The sequence below is a fragment of the Puma concolor genome, chromosome E1 (genome assembly GCF_028749965.1).
Source record: "Puma concolor isolate L17-30 chromosome E1, mPumCon1.1.hap2, whole genome shotgun sequence".
In the NCBI taxonomy this organism is placed as follows: Eukaryota; Metazoa; Chordata; class Mammalia; order Carnivora; family Felidae; genus Puma; species Puma concolor.
The window spans coordinates 14,992,603-15,008,488 of NC_141680.1; the positions used below are offsets into that span (position 1 = coordinate 14,992,603).

The 15,886-nt window shown below is 44.1% G+C and overlaps 1 long non-coding RNA gene across 2 annotated transcripts in view; it reads right to left on the minus strand.

Annotated features, from left to right (window-relative positions):
* LOC147574135 (uncharacterized) overlaps positions 1–15,071 on the minus strand; it is a 56,252-nt gene extending 41,181 nt beyond the window's left edge. The window contains exon 1 of one of the 2 annotated variants that reach the window (XR_015243929.1): positions 14,737–15,071. This is a non-coding gene — a long non-coding RNA (uncharacterized LOC147574135). Of the gene's footprint in view, positions 1–10,865; positions 11,157–14,736 lie in introns of those variants that run through there. The other variant, XR_015243930.1, reaches the window with a different exon arrangement.
* Positions 15,072–15,886: the final 815 nt, after the last annotated feature.

Below are 15,886 nucleotides of genomic sequence, written 5' to 3' on the forward strand. Positions count from 1 at the left end.
CCCAGGTGCCCCAAGAAGAGAAACTGTTTAAATAGCGATTATCGGGAATTTAAAAAATGCACATCACTATAGAGTTGACAAATTTTTTTTAAATGATATTACAAACAACTTTATTCCAGTAATTTCTACATTTCGTTGAAATGGGCAGATTATGAGAAAAAAATAAGACTTACAAAATGGACACAAGAAGAAATGGAAAATTTTTAATTCTACACTTATGATTTAAAAAACATTCCCATAAGTCACTCCAGGCCCAGATGGCTTTATCATTGAATTCTACCAACATCATTGAGGAAGAAACAATGCTGATTTTACACTAACTTCATCTCCTGGGCCTTAGTTTCCTCGTCCGTAATAGGCAGGTGTTGAACCAGCCAACCTCAGAAGTGTCTTCCAGTGTGAGTCCTTATTCACTCTCTTGATGCTCCCTCTGGCAGGCCCGGGTCAAGAGGGAAGTTGAGGATGTTTGGCTTTGATGAGAAAAGATTTCAGAATTCTGAGGTTTAGGACTCCCTGACCACCACCAGATGGGTGGGAGTCAACTGGACTCCGTTCTCCATGCTCTACAACTTGCTATTGATGTGGCTATCTGAACTGAGATGGGTTCTCCTCCAGTGGTCCCAACATCCACTCCCCTTGCCCTTTACTCCCAGAGGAGTAATTTTTATTTTAATTATCTTGCCTGTTTTAATCATCTTGTTGGAAATCATGCTAAATATTCTACATCCTTCTTCCTAAGTATAGGTTAACAAGCATGCATTATTTAGTTTTTTCTTCAGAATATAGGGTCATAGAGATGAATATCAGTTATTATGTAATCTCAAAGAGGCAATTAAGGAAATTAAAGTACATATAGTTATTTGCTTCTATACCAACTAAATCCTTCCAATTTTCCATAGTTTTTGAATTCTTGTCTCCCTTAAAAAAATCCCCCTATATTTCAGGCTGTTCGCAGTCTACTTAGGTATCATAAGTGTGTTTTCTTAGCAGCTACAATCTCTTTTTCTTTTTAAAATATCTTTAATGTGTATTTATTTTTGAGAGAGAGAGAGAAAGAAAGAGCATGATCATGGGAGAAGGAAAGAAAGAGGGAGACACAGAATCCAAAGTAGGCTTCAGGCTCTGAGCTGTCAGCACAGAGCCCAATGCAGGGCTCAAAACTGACAAATTGTTGAGATCATGACCCTTAACCGAAGTCAGACGCTCAACCGACTGAGCCACCCAGGCGCCCCTACGATCCCTTTTTCTAATGTACTGCTTCTATTTTTTTGTGAGGTAATTAAAGAGATTATCAGACATAATAGGATTGTACGTAAACTGGGAGAAAATAAACCCCAGTGAAGGTAAAATGGGAAAGTTTCCCTGAGATATTAACCTTGCACGACTCTTCCCCTTCGTTCAAGCAGATAATAGGTCTTGTGCTACTGGTCTCAGGAATCGTTCGTGGCTTCTATTGAAGAAATAGGGATTGAGAAGGGATGGATTTCTTCTGACAAGGGTTTCTTATGACCTGAGGCCCTTGAACTTGGGTGGGAAAAAAATTACATCTTTATTTTCACCAATGTGTACCTGAAATGTAATATTTCCTTCAATTATGTATGCAGGCGACAAACCACTGTTGTGCTAACGGTACCTGCGCATTTGTCATCAGCCGAAATCAACAATTTTCATATCCTATTTATGGTTGCTGCGATATGTTCAAATATCGTCTATGTTTGTCACTGCTTCAAAAGTATAAAGTTATTATATCCATCACTAGATCTTGGTATTTAATGTACTTTAAAAAAAATCCATACCTTATTATGTCAGAGGCCTGGTTTTAAAATATTTTGATAATCCTACATCCGTGTTTCCCCCCAGGCTAATGAAAGGAAAGAAAGAAAGAGCAGAGGGCTGAGAGTCTGTGATACCTCTGGGAGGGCGTGGCTGCTCCCTGCACCGGGAGACAGAGTCCCATGTCGCCCTGTTGGGAATGGAAACAGGTGCCAGAACCGCTGTGACCTGTGGGGACCACTGCTTGCAAGCCCAATGGAGGCCCCAACAAAAAATCCTCCCCAAACAGTATATAATTCATGGGACCCCCCCCAAAAAAAACACCTAACTAAGCTCTCTTTCTTATACAACTGAGTTTGAAGGCTGAAGTTTGTGGCAATTACAAAGGCTCCTCTAGTGACTGAAAAGCAAGGCCTCAATTACAGAACTTCTGTCCATTGGAGACAGAAACAACGTGGAAAAGTTGAAATACCTGTGTTCAGATTGTAAGATCTAGCCCAGACTTGCTGTATATATTGCAGTATTAAGTGAAAAAAACTCCCTTTTGTATTACAGTCATGTGTATGACCGTTAAATAATTTTTTTAAGTCTAACTGCTCAGGGGCCTTTGATGGAATTCCTGAATAATAGCTATGTTTCAGATGGGGGCTGAAGTGTGGCAGTCTGTGTGCGTGTCAGGGCTGTGAGAGGTCATGTGTAGTCCCGGCCTCATCGTTTGCTGCCTCACAGGTCAGGGGACCAAATTGGGACCCCAGACATCTTCGCACTGAGTCAGTCTCCACTGCCTCCATTAGATTCTACACTGGCAGCCTCCTGTGCCAACTCAGCTCCTCTGTCTCACCTCCCATTTCTCCATTTCATAGACGAACTCTCAACCCATGAGCTGAAGGAAGGAGCAAGCCAAAAGCTTCTTCCTCCTCCTTTCTACCTTGTCCATAAATTCTCTTCCCAAAATAGAAGACCCCTTTGACGGTGAGGAGGAGGACTAGCCCCGCTCCCCTTCAACTCTTGCAGAGAGCTTGCTTCCCCACCCCTGCTTCTCTTTGGGCCTCTCTTACCCTCAATGTACCCCAGCCCCTGTGGGGAGGGCGGGTAGGGTCTGAGAGAGAGGTACAGGTAGTGCCCGATTTTTTAGTATTCTCTGCACCCTGACCTTTCCTCTCTACAGCTGGGCCTTACGTGGGAAGAGCCTCAGGTCTCAGCTTGCCAGATTATGCAATGGACCAGCTGATAGGTGAGGCAGGCTCCTTCCGCCCCCAGATCGTGTCAGCCTCATTAGCAGTTTCAAAAGCAACATCTTCTAAGAGTTGAGTGTCTTGGCCTTGGATGGAGCTGGGACAGGACTAAGTTAAGTGGCTGCATGTCCTCCTCCCTCACCTTTATGCCTCAGCAAGCCACAGGGAGACAAGATAATGGAAAGACAGGAGGCCTGGCTTCTACTCTAATATCTGCCATTAAATCATTCCTAGCCCATCCAGGTCTCTTCCCCAACTTACCCTTAGTTTTTCTTTAAGACGAGTGGGTTAAACTAGATGAACTTTAAGTTCTTTTCCACTTCTTAGTGGTCCTGGCACATTATCAACATCCCAAAAGACAATGTTCTCCGTCTCTTAGGCAAACGATAGGCTCCCTGGGAATGAGGCACCCACCCCAAGTCACACAATCAGGAGGCAAGTGGAGGGGGGGGTTGGAACTTGCCTATTTAGAATTCCTAATCCATTCAACTGCATTAGTCAAGGAAAAACCTCACCTCAGGAGCTCTGCCTCTCTTCCAAAGGCTCAGTGGTCTTTGAATTAGGAAACATGGCAGAGGGAGAACCGTCAAGGCCCAGGAGACCCCAAGGCCTGCTGCTGAGCTCAGAGGCCATGAGGAAGGGAGTGGAAGACGACCATCACTGGAGATTCAAAAGGAAGCTTGATGACCCAGCCGGATGTGAGACTGGTGAATGGAAAAGAGTGGGTGCTAGCGATGCATTAAGATAAGAAAAAGGAAGTGCTAAGATGCCTTGCTTGTTCAGAAAACGATGTCCCAAGCACAGTACTATTGTCACAGAGAAATGCCATACTAGCTAAATATGCGATCATATTTGGCTGCATATTTGGCTGGGAAAAGAGGCCTTTACTTAGTGACAGGTATGGTCTATGAGAAACAGACTGAGATGGGGCAGAAGAGGTGAATAGGTCTCTGAATGGTGAGATGGAGGTAGATTTTTGCAAGCTTGTATTGGCCTCTTCAGGCTTGATATCTTACTTCCTGGTCCACAGTGCCTGTTGGAGGAGAAATGGGGTGGGTACAAAGGATAAATCACTTTGAGAGACCACAGTAGTGGCCAGGGGATTTCAAATTTCTTTCTATTTTTTATAGTTTAAAATATTTGATATAGCCAAAAGAATGTTATATACATATACAGTCATGTGCATAATAATAAAACAAACACCTGTGAGCCCACCCCCCCAGTTAACTAGAACAGTACCAGTGCTCAAATGTTTCATCCCCTGCCTGACCCAGAGGTGACCACTCTTCTGAATTTGTCCCACAATATTTTACTTTTCTTTCTATTTTTTTTCACACACAAGTCTCCAAGCAATATAATGTTTATTTTTATTTTTTGTTTTATTTTATTTTATCTTATTGATTTTGAGAGAGAGAGAGAGAGCATGCACACTCAAGCAGGGGAGGGACAGAGAGAGAAGGAAAGAGAGAGAATCCCAAGCAGGCTCTGCACTGTCAGCACAGAGCCGGGTGGGGGGCTTGAACTCACGAACTGTGAGATCATGACCTGAGCTGAAATCAAGAGTCAGTCACTCAACAACTGAGCCACCCAGGTGCCCCTAGTTTTATTTTAAATTTAACAGGAATGTATTTATTCTATGAATTACTTTTTCACATATTATTGTTCTGAGATTCATCCATGCTGATGTGTATACAGTTTGTTCATTTGTACTATGTACAGTATTCCATCGTGTGAATACACTACAATGAATTTAGCTATTCTTTTATCCAAGGGCATTTGGATTCTTTCCAGTTTTTTGCTGTTTTCAACAATGCTGCTAAAAACTCCTGGATGTTTATGTTTCCTGCAGCCCAAGTGTAAGAGTTTCTCTGGGGTATATACCCTGGAGTGGAATCACTGAGTCAAACTGTTTTTCAGAGTGGTTGGACCAATTTATGTTCCACTTCTGAGTGTTGTTGTTGCACGACATCCTCGCCAAGACTTGGTGTTGTTCTTTTGTCTCTCAAAAATGAATAAACGTTAAAAAAAATAAAAAAAGAAAGAAAGAAAGAAAAGGGGCACCTAGGTGACTCAGTCGGTTGAGCGTCCTACTTCGGCTCAGGTCAGGATCTTGCAGTTTGTGAGTTCGAGCCCCGTGTCGGGCTCTGTGCTGACAGCTCAAAGCCTGGAGCCTATTTTGGATTCTGTGTCTCCCTCTCCCTGCCCCTTCCCCGCTCATGCTCTGTCTCTCTCTGCCTCTCAAAAACGAATAAATGTTAAAAAATAAAAGTAAAAAAAAAAAAAGGCTTGGTGTTGTTCTCCCACTTTCCAGCAGCATCCCTAACCTTGGTTATCTCTGCTGATGACCTGGGGTGGCCCCCACCTTTCCCAGCCAGAGCTCCAGGAGGGAGGGGGAACATGCTAAGATGTTTCTATGTACTCCTGTATTCTTAACTGAATAACATTGACCACAAGGGAGGGGAGGAAAGTTTAGGGGTAGACTAGGGAACTTGAGGTCTGTCTACATGACTATCAGAATCACTGGATCCTTTTAGAGAACAAAGGCCAGCTGGTGAAGTTAGTTCTGCCCTAACCCAAAGCACACTGGAGACTGATCTCCTGGGATGACCAAAGATGCTTAATTAATTATCCTCCCTATCAGCCCCCACAGCCCCTCCTGTTCCTCGGTGAACGCTATTTACCTCTCCGCACTTTTCCCTCTGTCAATATTTCTCCAAGTGTGGCCATCTACATCAGAATCGGCTGTGGTGCTTGTTTAAAATGAAAATTCTCGGGGCGCCTGGGTGGCGCAGTCGGTTAAGCGTCCGACTTCAGCCAGGTCACGATCTCGCGGTCTGTGAGTTCGAGCCCCGCGTCGGGCTCTGGGCTGATGGCTCAGAGCCTGGAGCCTGTTTCCAATTCTGTGTCTCCCTCTCTCTCTGCCCCTCCCCCGTTCATGCTCTGCCTCTCTCTGTCCCAAAAATAAATAAACGTTGAAAAAAAAAAAAAAAAAAAATTTAAAAAAAAAAAATGAAAATTCTCAGAACTCTCTTCAGACTGAATCAGACTCTCTGAGGTGTAGCTTGGGAAGCAAGTTTCTCAGATGATCCATGTACACATTGAGGTTTGTGAACTGCTGCTCTAAGCACTGCCATTAGGGAGGTCAGGCCAAGGTCATCTCTGGGCAGGTTCAGACAGTCTCCAAACAGCTTCTCCTTGAGAGCCAAGTTGAATCTCATCTTCCCAAGACCCTTCCCCTACCTCCACTGTCCCTGAGGGCAGCAGAGGTAAGGAGACCACTTTAACTGAAGCATCTGTGTGTACAAGACATGCACCCCAGCATCATTTACGGTTAAGAGAAACCAAAAATCACTGCCTGCTAGTAGAGGCCTGGTCAAATTCATAATGGCACAGCTTTTTGATGGAATGCTAAGCAACTATTAAAAGCGACTTTAGGGGTGCCTGGGTGGCTCAGTGGGTTGAGCGTCTGACTTCAGCTCAGGTCATGATCTCATAGCTCGTGAGTTCGAGCCCCACATTGGGCTCTGTGCTGACGGCTCAGAGCCTGGAGCCTGCTTCGGATTCTGTGTCTCCCTCTCCCTCTGCCCCTCCCCCATTCACACACACTCTCTCTCTGTTTCAAAAAGTAAATAAACATTAAAAATTAAAACAAAAAAGTGACTTTAGGGGTGCCTGGGTGGCTCAGTCAGTTAAGTGTCCGACTTCAGCTCAGGTCATGATCTTGCAGTTTGTGAGTTCGAGCCCTGAGTCAGTCGCTGTGACACTTCAGAGACTGGAGCCTGCTTCTGATCCTGTGTCTCCCTCTCTCTCTGTCCCTCCCCCACTCATGCTCTTTCTCTCTCACAATAAAATCAACATTAAAAAAATTTTTTAAAGTGACTTTATGTTTTTATTATTGCAGTTCCACTTTCATCAAATCTTTAAAAAGTATGTTAAATTTTATAGCTTCCAGTATTGTTTGAGTTTTCTACATAAGTGTGCATTTATCTTTATAATCAGAAAAGCACAACAAAACACAAAACACAGAAACATCCAGAAGCATTTGCTGGATATTATTTATAAAAAATTCTTTTAACATTTATTTATTTTTGAGAGACAGAGAGACACAGAAAGAGGGAGACACGGAATCCAAAGCAGGCTCCAGGCTCTGAGTTGTCAGCACAGAGCCCAACGTGGGGCTCGAACTCACAAACCATGAGATCCTGACCTGAGCCGAAGTCGGACGCTCAAACCGACTGAGCCACCCAGGTGTCCCTCTTTTGCTGGATATTTATGAAGGAGCTGGTTTAGATTATTCCACAAACCCTGATAACAAGAATCTCTTTAAATTATCAAAGGAGATACTATAGGAAATACTTCCATAGCTGACAAACCTGGGATTCTAGACTGAAAGAGTTCACCAAGAGGCACAACAAACTGTTGTTTAATGACTTTGTTTAATGATGCAGGTATTTGTCCTCACCACGGATAAATTTTTGTTAACTTTTATTATTTTATTATTTTTATTTCAGAACACCAAGAATGAAGATGAAGAGATCCTAAAAGCTTCGAAAGAGAAAAAAGGAAAAACAGGCCAAAGATAAGAAAGATAAGAAATGAGAGTGGCGGGGCGCCTGGGTGGCTCAGTCGGTTAAGCATCCGACTTCGGCTCAGGTCATGATCTCATGGTCCGTGAGTTCGAGCCCCACGTCAGGCTCTGTGCTGACAGCTCAGAGCCTGGAGCCTGCTTCAGATTCTGTGTCTCCCTCTCTCTCTGACCTTCCCCCATTCATGCTCTGTCTCAAAAATAAATAAACATTTAAAAAAATTAAAAAAAAAAAAAGAAATGAGAGTGGCATTGGGCTTCCTCAGAGGCGTTGGGTATTAGAAGACCATGAAGCTTTGCTTTGGAAACAATGGTGGTCCCTGGCAGAGTCGGTAGAGGATGCAACTCTCGGCATTGTGAGTTAGAGCCCCACATTGGCATAGAGATGACTTCAAAAGAAGAAAAGAAAATCCAAAATAATCAGGAGAAAAATGATTTCTGTATCTATTCTAAACTGCTTAGCATGTGTACTAGTAGAATAAAGACTTTCTGGGACATACAAGGGTTCCAATATTTAATTTCCCAAACAATCTTAGCATACTCCTGGAGGATGCATTTTAGCAAAATGAGGATATACAACATGAAAGAGAAAGCTATGGACCCTGCAAGCTGAAGAGCCAACCCAGGACGCTGGTGAGGGTAGGTCCAGCAGGGCCAAGGTGTGTTCAGGCCCTAGGTGGGCACAGCTAGTCCAAACTGGGGAAGGAGCAGGGGGCTCAGGGATAGATGCCTCCAGAATAAAAAATGCAAATGAAATCAACAAAGGCTTCAAACTGTGTCTGAGTATATAGCAAAATTATTGACAGTCATGTGACAGACTCTTTTTGGGGCATTTGTGGAGAAGCTGTGAAATAGAGACAGGCACATAGAAAACTAAGCAGATGAAAACATGGAAACCGATAATTTCAGGAAAACCAAAGAGTTGTAGAAGGAAGAAAACACAGAGTACTGTAAGTCACCATAATGTTTAAAATTGATAAACTGTGAAACTGTAACATGATGCGTATTATTTTAAAATATGGAGAAAAACGAGGCAAAGGAACAGTTAAAAGAGTTGGAAGTGTCGGTCTCTTGGGAATGAGACAGGGGATTAGGTAAACACAGTTGTGTTTTGCCATAAGCCTGCTAGCAACAGTTTTTTAAACTAGGCATACTGATTATTTTCATAATAACATTGGGAACACTCATACGCTGCTGATTGAATGCAAAAGGATGCAGCCATTTTAAACACATTTTAAACTTTAAAAAGTTAAACACAGAGTTACCCCATGACCTAACATTTCCACTCCTGAGAATATACTCGAGATTTGCAACCAGGCCTTCAAACAAAAATTTGTACAGGACTCGTTCAGCATTATTCACAACAGCCAAAACAGTGGTAAATGTCCACAAACTAATGAATGGCTAAGAAAAATGTGACATATCTATATAAAATATGATTCAGCCATAAAAAAGGAAGTACTGATACATGCTACCACAAGGATGAACCTTGAAAGCATTACCCTAAGTGAAAGAAGCCAGTTACAAAAGGTCACATATTGTATGATTCCATTTATATGAAATGTTCAGAAAAGGCAAATCCATAGAAGCAGAAACGAGATTGATTAGTGGTTCCCTGGGGCTAGTGGGAGGGGAGAAGAGGAGTGATTGTTCAATGGGTATGGAGTTTCTTCTGCGGGGGAGACGAAATGTTCTGCTGATGGTTGCCCAACATTGTGAATAGATGAAGAACCACTGAATTGTACACTTTAACATGATCAAATGGCGAATTTTATCTTATGTAAATTTTGTCTCAATGAAGATACATTTGGTTGTAACAGAACACCCAATTCAAGCTGCCTTAAACAATAAGATTTGTTCTGAGTTGAAACTGTTTTGTTTTGTTTGTTTGTTTAAACCACCACCCAGTGTACCTATTTTCCCTTCACTCTTCCAGGGCCTAAGATCCACTTGGCCCCAAGACCCCTGCACAGAGGACCTGCAGAGGTGCTGGGGCGGACAGTACATTGTAGCGGTAAATGGGCGCCTGAGAGCCAGGCAGTCGGGGTTAGAGTTCTGGTTCCTCCACTGACTTGCTGCCAGACCTTAAGCAAAATTAATTTTTCTTCTTCTTTTATTTAATCTTTGTTTTTGAGAGAGGGAGAGAGACAGAGAGACAGAGCATGAGTGGTGGAGGGACACAGAGAGAGGAGACACAGAATCCTAAGCAAGCTCCAGGCTCTGAGCTGTCAGTTCAGAGCCCAATGTCAATCCGGGGGGTGGTGGTAGGGGTGGGGAGGTGGGGGGTGGGGGTGTGGGGGGGAGGTGGAGGGAGGTGGAGGGAGGTGGGGGGGGGGGGGCTCGAACTCACAGCGTGCGATCGTGACCCGAGCCGCAGTCCGATACCTAACCGACTGAGCCACCTAGGAGCCCCCAGAATTAATTCTTAATCTAAGTGTTTGTTTCCTCAACACTAAAATGGGCAGATAACGGTCCCTATCTTATCCGGCGCTTGTGAAAATTAGAGATAACGTTTTTAAAGCCCCGGCACAGTGCCAGGCCTATAGTAAACCTTCAGATGAGCTATTTGGGGGGAACGTTCTCCTTCCAGGATGAGCAGTTTCATTAAGCAGGTGGCAGGAGAGGATTTCAGGAAAAAACAATACTATCTAATATGGATTGAGCGCCTACTCGGCGGCAGACCCTGTTCCAAGGCCTTTCTGAGCATTAGCTCGCCTCCCTAGCGCACCCGGGCCGGCCCGCCGACCCCTGCCAGGGAGCGGTGCCCGCGGGGCCTGAGCTGCGGGCGGCCGCGACCGCGCCCCAGCGACAGGAAGGAGGCAAGCTGGCGCCCGGGCGACAGGGCCTGCTGCGCTCTGCGGCCCTCGTCCTGCAGCCTCAGCTGGGCCGGCGCTCGGGGCCGGGGAGCACCAGCCTGCTTCGCCCTGCGCAGCGCGGCCCGCGGGGAAGACCTACACGGACTTGGGTGCTGGCGAGGAGTCGGGATACGGGGATCCGAGACCCGAGGCCGGAGCCGGGCGCCGGCGGCACGGAGGCCGGAGGAGGCGGGAATCTGGGGATTCGAGGGCTGTGGGGGCGTGGAGGCCAAAGGGTGCTGAGACCTGAGGGTGCAGAGGGCGCGGGGGTACCTGGAGGAACCCGGGATGCTGTAGGCGTCTCAGGAACCAAAGGGGGCCGGGAAACAGCCCCTGACCGCGCCCTGCCCCCTTCGTTTAGAGGGCAACATTCGGCTCCGCGCTAACCCATCTGTTCCCAGTGGTAGGTTTACTCACTTGTCTTCTCCACTAGTCTGAAATTGCGTGCGAAGTTGCTTTTTCTTCGTTTGAAACAGTGGACAAAGGATCCAAACTGTGTCCCTCTCTGTGAGGTCCTTGAAGGCAGGGCTTGGTCTATTGTCTGTGTATCCCCACTGCCTGGCACATGATAGGCTCTCAGTAGATGGTGGTTGGATACATATGAAATGGCTGTGTGATTAAACTGCCTTCCTGGAGATACAGATCTCACTCATGGGACTCTAGTAGCAGAAGTGGAGGGCTGTGGTAGGATCCCTGGGACTAACAGCTAGTGTAATCCCCCGTATGGGTATGTTGATGGACAATGTGAAAGCACACTCATTGCTTTTTTTTTTTTTTTTTTCCTGAGCCTCACACTATCCTTGGAAAGTAGAAGTGGCTAATGCTATTATTTTCATTTTACCGATGAGGAAACCAAGATTCAGAGGAGTAGTCCAGCTATATGTTATGCAAAATCCAGTCTTGCCTGCTTTCTGGGGCCCGGCTTCCTGGAGTTCCTGCACCAGGCTTGTAGCTATGGATACCCATAGGGCTGATATTTCTCCTGATTTTCCTTTGCCCACTGAAGCATCCAGGCTGCAGAGTGCAAAGGGAGGGTCCTGGGCTGATGACTATGGCCAATAGTAGGTTGTATGGTTGTAAGAGTATTAAAATAGGGAAAGTAACATTGCCATTTAATACCAGTCCTGGTTTGATCAATGTACGTATACTTACCAAATCTTTACTGGGCTATGTACTTGGGGAGGCATGTAATGATAAATCAGACACAGGTCTTGCACTCAAGGAACCAAAACTTGGTAGGACCATAGCCACATATATATGATATTCAGGAATTCATGAAGTTTAACTAAAAACAGTGGTTTGCAGAGTTTCAAAGCATACCTGTGGAGAATTTTAAGTATACACATGCAAAATATTGATGTCAGAGCCCCACCTCAGGCCTACCGAGTCAGAATTTCTTGAAAGGGGATGAAAGCAAGTGGTCTTTAAAAAAGCTTTCCCTGGATTCTAATGGGCCCTCTTCATTGAAACCTGTTGCTCTAATGCATAACTGTTGATTGTGGACCAATAAGAGAACAACACAAATAACAAGAGAGAGAAAATTGGGGTGGGCACCTTAATAAAGTAACACACTTTTTTTTACCCCTATGGAGTTTCAAGTCACATGTGGATGAAGGAATCAGGAAGTATTAGGGTGATATGGCAATTTGTGATGGGACATAAAGTATGTGTAGGATGTGGACCAGGGGTGCCTGGGTGGCTCTGTCGGTTAAGTGTCCCACTTCAGCTCAGGTCATGATTTCACAGTTTATGAGTTCAAGCCCTGAGTTGGGCTCTGTGCTGTCAGCTCAGAGCCTAGAGCCTGCTTCCAATTCTGTGTTTCCCTTGATCTCTGCCCCTCCCCCGCTCACACTCTATCTCTCTCTCAAAAATAAACATTAAAAAAAATTATTTAAAAAAAGGATGTGGACCAGTAGAAATTATGAGGAGGAGAAGAGGAGGACATTTCAGGATGAGAGACCAGGCAGAGAGGCAGAAAAGAAAGAAAGAGAGGCAGAAAAGAACATGAAGCATTAAATGTGTTTGGGGACCCGATCACAGTGAGTTTGACTGGAAGGAGACTAAACGTGGCCGAGAAAGGAAGGATGGGACTCTGCTGCAAATGGTCTTGTATGCTAGTATGAAGTCTTATTAAATATAAGTGCAAGAGGGGCACCTGAGAGGCTCAGTCAGTTCAGCATCTGACTCTTGATCTCAGCTCAGGTCTTGATCTCAGGGTCGTGAGTTCAAGCCCTGCATTGGGCTCCGCACTGGGCATGCAGTCTACTTAAAACAGAACAAAACAAAAAAACAAATGGAAGAGTCAATATTGTGGAGATGCTAATCTTCTCAAAATTGATCTGTATATTTAATGTAATGACAATAAAAACCAAAAAACTAAAAAAATTAAAAAAAGGATTTTTGTAGAAAATTTAACAAAATGGTTCTAGAGTTTATCTGGAAGCATAAACATGTGAGAAAAGTTAGAAAATAGAAAGCTGCAATAATTAAAACAAATGTGTACGTGTATAGAAGTAGGCAGACAGATCAAGAAAACAAGTCTAGAAATAAACTGAAGCATATGTGGGGACTACATGAATTACCAAAAGGACAAATCAGTGGATTAAAAATGATATTCAAATGAGATAAGCCAGTCACAAAAAGACAAATACTATATGATTCCACTTATATAAACTTTCTAAAATAGTCAAAGTCATAGAAACAGAAAGTAGAATGGTGGTTACCAAGGCCTGGAGGGAGGAGGAAAAGGGGAGTTGTTGTTTAATGGATATAGGGTTTTAGTTTTGCAAGTTGAAAAAGTTCCAGATCTGTTTCACAGCCATGGTCAAGGTTAATGCTACTTTTATTTTTTTAAGGAAAATTTGACTTTAAAAAAAAAAAAAAAGTTTATTTATTTATTTTGAGAGAGAGAGACCCCATGCATGGGGCGGGAAGGGCACACAGAAAGGGAGAAAGAGAATCCCAAGCAGGCTCTGCACTGTCAGCACAGAACCCTACTTGGGGCAAGATATCACAAAGTGTGAGATCATGACCTGAGCCAAAATCGAGTCAGATACTTAACTGACTGAGCCACCAAGTCTCTCTAACTCTACTTACTTTATTATTTTGGAAACACTTCCAAATTCATTCTATGAGGCCAGCAATAACCTGATACCCAAATTAAAGATACTACAAAACAGGGGCGCCTGGGTGGCGCAGTCGGTTGGCGTCCGACTTCAGCCAGGTCACGATCTCGTGGTCCATGAGTTCGAGCCCCACGTCGGGCTCTGGGCTGATGGCTCAGAGCCTGGAGCCTGTTTCCGATTCTGTGTCTCCCTCTCTCTCTGCCCCTCCCCCGTTCATGCTCTGTCTCTCTCTGTCCCAAAAATAAATAAACGTTGAAAAAAAAATTAAAAAAAAAAAAGATACTACAAAACAAAAACAAACAAAAACCCCACAGATCAATGTCTTTTATTTTATTTTAATTTTTAAATTTTTTAAAGAGAGAGACAGAGACAGAGTACAAGTGGGGGAGGGGCAGAGAGAGGGGGAGACACAGAATCGGAAGTAGGCTCCAGGCTCTGAGCTGTCAGCACAGAGCCCGACGCGGGGCTCAAACTCACAAACTGCGAGATCATGACCTGAGCTGAAGACGGATGCTTAACCAACTGAGCCACCCAGGCGCCCCAGATCAATGTCTTTTATAAATACCAATGCCAACATCCTCAACCAAATACAAGCAAATTGAATTCAATAGCATATGAAAAGGATTATACACCATGACCAAGTGGGTCTATTCCTGGAAAGCAGGGATGGTTTAACATGAAAGTCAATCAATTAATACACCACATCAACAGAATGAAGGGGAAAAAAACCCACATCATCTCAACCGGTACAGGAAAAGCACTTGACAAATGTTGACACCCATTCTTGACAAAAACCCTCAACAAACTAAAAATAGAAGGAAATTATCTCAACATAACAAAGGCTATGTATGAAAAGCCCACAACTAATGTCATACTCAATGGTTAAAGACCAAATGCTTTCCTTTAAGATTAACAAGACAAAAGTGCCTGCTTTTACACACAGGCATGCCTGTTTATCACACAAAAATCAGTTGCATTTTTGTATATTAACAACGAACAATCTGAAAAGGAAATTAAGAAAACAATTCCATTTACAATAGCAACAAAAAGGATAAAATACTTAATAATAAATGTAACCAAGTAGGCTGTATTCCTTAGCTAGGGTTGCTCTAACAAAATACTAACGCAGACTAAGTGGCCTATTAACAACAAAATTTTCTCACAATTCTGGAGGCTAGAAGTCCAAGATCAAAGTGTTGGCAGATTTTGTTTCTTCTGAGGCCTCTCTCCTTGGTTCATAAATGGCTGCCTTTTTGCTGTGTCCTTATATGGTTGCTCCTCTGTGTTGTCTGTGATCTAATCTCCTCTCCTTATAAGGACATCAGTCACATTGGACTAGAGTCCATACTAACAACTTGACATGGTGTGGGTCTTTTAAAATTCATTCAGTTTAGGGGCTCCTGGGTGGCTCAGTCCGTTGAGCGTCCGACTTCAGCTCAGGTCATGATCTCACAGTTCATGAGTTCGAGACCCTCACCAGGCTCTGTGCTGACAGCTCAGAGCCTGGAGCCTGCTTCGAATTCTGTGTCTCCCTCGCTCTCTGCCCCTCCCCGACTCACACTCTGTCTCCCTTTGTCTCACAAATAAACATTTTTTAAAAATTTAAAATTCATTCAGTTTAGTACCAGTGAACTCTTTCAATCTGAAGACTTCTATCATTCTCAGCTTTAGGAAATTTTCTTCCATTATTCTTCCCCCCCCCCCCCCCCCCATGATTCTTTCATTTTCTGTGTTCTCACCTTCTAGAACTCCTACTAAACAGAGTTAGAGCTTCTGGATATATCTTCTAATTAAATTTTTTTTTAATTTTTAATGTTTATTTTTGAGAGAGAGAGAGAGAGCGAGCGCGCACAAGTGGGAGAGGGGCAGAGACACAGGATCTGAAACAGGTTCCAGGCTCTGAGCTGTCAGCACAGAGCCCGATGCAGGGCTCAAACCCACAGAATGTGAGATCATGACCTGAGTTGAAGTTGAAAGCTTACCCGACTGAGCCACCCAGGCACCCCTGGATATGTCTACTAAATGTCTTTATTTTTTATTTGAGAGAGAGAGAGAGAGAGAGAGAGAGAGAGAGAGAGAGAGAGCGCACATGCATGTGAACAGGGGAGAGGGGCAGAGGGAAAGAGAGAGAGAGAATCTCAAAATCTTAAGCAGGCTCCACCCTCAGTGTGGAGCCCAACATGGGGCTAGATCCCAAGACCCTGGGATCATGACTTGAGCTGAAATCAAGAGTCAGATGCTCAACTGACTAAGCCACCCAGACGCCCCTCTTCTAAATCTCTTTCATCTCATGGGCACCTGGGTGGCTCAGTT